The following is a 5,550-nucleotide window of genomic DNA, read 5'->3' as shown; positions in this document are numbered from 1 at the left end:
CTCACGCACCCGATTCACATTTACCGACAATTCGACCGGGACGCCGCCTTTCCCGTGGGGTACCAACTAACATTTTTGGAGTCAGTCAAACCCCCCGATCCTCTACTCAGGTCTATCCTCTTTGGAATGCCGTTTGGCATCTCTCCCTTTCCATCTCTGAAACAATATCCTTATATAAAAAAAGCATGGACTGGAAACTGTCATGGCGGAGAGCATGTAAAAAATGTCATGGCGGCGCATGAAGGATGCATTCTCATCATGAGAATGAGCAATGCGGCCGCGACGGCGCTGTTCAGGAAATTGCGCGTAAATTACAAATCGGATTCTCTATGTGAAATGAAAAATTGTTCGAATGATGATTGATAATTGGATAACTTGAAAGCCAAGAATGGAATGAAACAAGTGGGAAATTACGTTTATCGTCATATAGTATATGGGGTATTCCATGNCGGCCGCGACGGCGCTGTTCAGGGAAGCGCGCGTAAATTACAAATCGGATTCTCTATGTGAAATGAAAAATTGTTCGAATGATGATTGATAATTGGATAACTTGAAAGCCAAGAATGGAATGAAACAAGTGGGAAATTACGTTTATCGTCATATAGTATATGGGGTATTCCATGTGAACTCACCCAGGCCAAAACGTGGTTGTATATGGAAAAATATGACTTCTCTAATTTTTTCAGATTTTTTGAGGCATCCTGTGGACAGCCATCTTTTTTGGCAAGTTTTATCTTCCAATGCCCGTAACTTCCGTAAAAATCAACCGATTGGAGTTTTTTTTTACAAAATGTGCGCCTTCGAACACACTTTCCATATAAAAATATGCCAATTTTTTTCAATTCGTTCTTTCATCGATTTCCTCAGAAATAACTCAAAAAACTTCAAAAAACGAGTCGTTTCCAAGGTTGGACCCTTTTTATATTTTTCAAAAAATTTCAGTGAATATATTGGACCAAAACAAAATTTTTCACCGCGATGGTGAGGGTTTTGACCTGGGTGAGTTCACATGGAATACCCCATATACATATTTTCTACACATGGATTTGTTTATAATGAGGGCAATGGGAAATTATTTTTTGGTGATGGATGTTAAAAATTGAAAGGTGGTTGAAATGATTGATAATTAGATGAACTTGAATGTCAGGAGTGGAATAAAATAGAAGTGATTAATTGCTTTCGTCACAATATAGTCAATATATTTTTGCTCCTAAATTAACAATTCGCTTCCGCATGGAATTTCTATAATGGTGGATTTTCCAATTGAATTCAATGATTTATTGTATTCAATTTATTGACATCGCCTCAATGTTGGCAGCCAGCATTGCCTCAATAATATTAGTTTCAAAATAATTTTTTTCAACAACAGCTGATGCAATCAATTTCATGATCGAACTTGGTCAAAGTGGCATTGGGAAGAATATTTTAAATCATAGTTAGATTCATTTAAACAATTATTTTTTCAGTTATCGTCGAAAAACGATCGGACACATATACATACATACATACGGACATGGTCTAAAAATTGCATATTCGAACTTCTGAGGCCAAAAGTAGTTATCCTGATGCAAAAATTGGCATTTTCGGATTCGATAAATGGTCCCATTCGGAAGCAACAATTATGAAATGTAAAAATGGAATGATTTTATTGCTTTCATTCGGAAGTAAAATAAATCTCATGTTTTTCTAAATGATTCAGACCAAATTCGAGACTTATGTAAATAATTTGATTCCAATTTTTTTATTAAATTTTCTTTTAGAAGCTTTGTGTAATGAAATCAATACTTAAACCACAAAATCAAAGAATATTGAATATTCTCCATGGAATAAAAAAGTTGGAATACTTTTTATTCAAAGATTTTAAATCATCTAATTTATCAATTAAATTGGCTAGGAAAAGCTCGAAAATAAAGAATGGCGTAATGGAATAAATAATTAGCGGAGTTCGAACAAAATTCCATAAATACTTGCTTTTACTAACATTCTCTTCTTAGGAATGAATAATAGAATGTCTCAAATTTCCGAAAAATATAATTTTTTCACATAAAATTGATTTTTGGTGTGATTTTTCGAGCAGAAAAATTCGTTACAATTCAGGAAAAATTATTCTTTGAATGAAAAATTGATTATGATGGAATCATTTATAAAAACACAGTCATGGTCTCCGAAAATCGCAATTTTTTCAATCATTTCATTAGTCTACTTCGAAAAGTCGACTTTCCATTTTTTTAAATATATTTGTTAAATATTCGCTCATAATTATGAGTACATAGTAGTTATACTGTTGAAAAAAAAGAGTAAAATTTTAAGGACAGTTTAATAGTAAATTTTAAGAGTTAGAGAGGTACAAGTCTTGAAATATAAAAGTTCACTGGAAATTAACTGCGATTCAACGTTTTTTAACAGCATGGAGATAAAAACTCTCAAGTTCCTTAAATTCTCATTCAATATATGAATATTCTGTACCTAAAATTACTGGATAGTTTCATATGCTAAAGCAATTATAATTGTCCAAATCGAAAATAGAATTATTCAACTTTACTAATGTTGCGTTTAGTAAGGTTTTCTCCAAAGTTGATTAGAATCAGTAGCTAGAATTATGAGATTATAGAATTTGAAGGCGACACAATGAAAACCTTGATCAATTTTTTCGCTTCAAAAAATGATAATAATCATATCCAAATTAAAAAATTGCAGAGAACAAGAATGATGATATTTGTGTCATATCCTCTGAATCATTAACATGAATTTCAGATTCACGAAAAAGGTTGGAGCAGAAGTCACACGGTCATTTCAAGTTTTTATTTTCAATTTGGCACTGGAAACATGAAATGACGATATTCAGAGGGAGCAGGTTTTCTCCGCATGTGAGATGATTCGGCAGTTTTCCGGAGAATTTAAAACAATTATGAGGTTTTCTGAAAAAATTCGAGAAAACTGAATTCTTCGAAAATTGGAGGAAATTTTGGGTCTCTTTATCTCTCAAATATTAAAGAATTTTTGAATAAACAATGAGAGAACAGATGGTAGGAAAAGGTGGAATTTTCCAAATGAAACTGATGTGAAGGAGTCCCGAGCTTCTAACAACTGCACTCTGATTGATGGAAATGAGGAGGAACATAATTTTTAAAAATTCTAAATTTTCCTCGGATTTTCTCAACAATTTCACAAACATTTTTTTGTTAATTCACAAGAATTTCGGAATTTTATGGAGAATTTGAAAAAATTTCAGATGATTAATGATTCAAGTTTCAAGTAATATAGCACCTAATAAAATTGTGACAAAGATCATGAATGAGAAGATACTTCGAATTAGCCAAAGAGTATCAGAATCAGTCTTATGATTTTTGCTAGAAAAATAATTGAATGCTATTGTCAAGTTGTGAAAGGGAATAAAGGGGGCGGCGAAGATTAAAAAATTCTGAGTTGAGAGAAATTTACTTATTATTGTTTTGTACTCTGAATGGAATTTTGATTATAATTATAGTTCGAACGTCATTCATAGAGCACAGAAATTCAAAATTAGTGAATCACTTATTGAAATATTGACATTAAACAGGCAATCAAACGACAAACATTATTTTCATTAACCTTAACACTCAGTATAATAAGACGATAATGAATCATTAATTGTTGAAAGAGACACAAGGAAAAATAAAAAAAGACATAATGAAAGGGCATCGGCGCTAGCGAATATGAAAAAGGAGCCTTTCAGCCTGACTGAAATAATAATGCAAAGCCGAAACTGTTAAGACTGATAGGAATACGAAAATTTTAGAGTAGATCCTATTTCTAAGGCGTGCTTATTAAGAGAAGATTTTTAGAAATAAAAGAGGATGTGTTTCAAATTCTTTCTAAAATCCACCTTTAATAGGATGAATAGGGGATGAATTATAAGAACTTTAAGGAAGTTTACAGGTTCCCTAAAAAATCAGAGAATTGTCGGTTTTTTCTGAATGTAAAATGATTCGGAAGTTTTCCAGAGAATTTACAACAATTATGAGATTTTCTGAAAAAACCCGAAAAAATCCACGAGTCCTTCGAAAATTAGAGAAAATTTTCGGTATCTTACAAATATTAGAGAATTTTTGAATAAACCATGGGAAAACAATTGACAGGAAAAGGTGGAATTTTCCAAATGAAATTGATGTGAAGGAGTCACGTGACACCAACTACTGCACTCTGATTGATTCAAATGGGAAAGAAAAACATAATTTGAGAAATCGGAGAATATAATTTCTCAAAAATTTCCAAGTTTTTCAAGCAAAATTCACAAGAATTTCGGGACTTCATGGAGGATTTGACAAAAATTCAGATGATCCATCAAAGTTTCAAGTTCATGGCATCGTCGAAGAAAATTGTGAAAAAGATCATGAATGACGAGAAAATGAATTGATAATACTCCGAATTAGCGAAGGAGCATCAGAATCTGTCATATAATTTTTCCAGCAAAAAAAATTAAATGCTTTGGTAAAGGTGTAAAGGAGAACAAAAGGGGTGGCGAACACTAAACAATTCTGGGTTGTGTGAACTTCAATAATTATTGCTTCGCACTCTGAATAGAATTTTTATTATAATCATAGTTAGAACTTCATTCAGTGAGTACAAAAATTAAGAATCATTGAATCACTCATTGAAATATTGAAATTAAACAGGTGATGACCCGATAAGCATTGTGCCCATTAATTTTAATACTCAGTTTAATAAGACTATGATGAATCATTAATTTTTTAAAGAAACACAAGGAAAGATTGAGAAAAAGCATAATGAAAGGGCATCAACGTCGCGGCCGCGGCGGCGCTAGTTTAACATTCAACCGGCATTCGACACCTAACCTCAACTCTGGGTTTCCTCCCAACCCTCCCAACCCAGACTGGGTTTGTGGAGATTACCCAGAGTCCAACTCTGGATATGAACCATCAGGGCGCAGATGGTGGGCGCGTTTCGCAAACGACGTAGTAGCAGTAGCAGTACTGCAACCCTATCTAATTTTGCTTTACTGCAGCTACGGTAGTTGATTCCGAAACGCACCCTCTATTGGGCTCGCTAAATAAGAAAACGCCACCTAGGCTCTAAGGCGGTCGGGCGCTCACATACACAACGCAACCGTATTTTGGGCTTGTGTATGCGCGTATATGAGCACCTCAAAGCAGAGATAATAGGGGAGATTGCTCAGGCTTATGGGAACTGTTCCATCAGAATTTCNTGCAGCTACGGTAGTTGATTCCGAAACGCACCCTCTATTGGGCTCGCTAAATAAGAAAACGCCACCTAGGCTCTAAGGCGGTCGGGCGCTCACATACACAACGCAACCGTATTTTGGGCTTGTGTATGCGCGTATATGAGCACCTCAAAGCAGAGATAATAGGGGAGATTGCTGAGGCTTATGGGAACTGTTCCATCAGAATTTAATAGCGGTGGCACGCATGAACTAATCGAGAGGCCGTCTCCGTGGGTAAAGAAATTTTCATCTATTACCATGAAAACAGTCGATAACAGGAATGCGTTCCCAATCTTAAATCCAACATGAAACCTTCTTTGCATTCACTC

This window comes from Diachasma alloeum, unplaced genomic scaffold (genome assembly GCF_001412515.2).
Source record: "Diachasma alloeum isolate Michigan unplaced genomic scaffold, Dall2.0 Dall_scaffold_01306, whole genome shotgun sequence".
Taxonomy (NCBI): domain Eukaryota; kingdom Metazoa; phylum Arthropoda; class Insecta; order Hymenoptera; family Braconidae; genus Diachasma; species Diachasma alloeum.
This window is presented reverse-complemented; position numbering follows the sequence as displayed.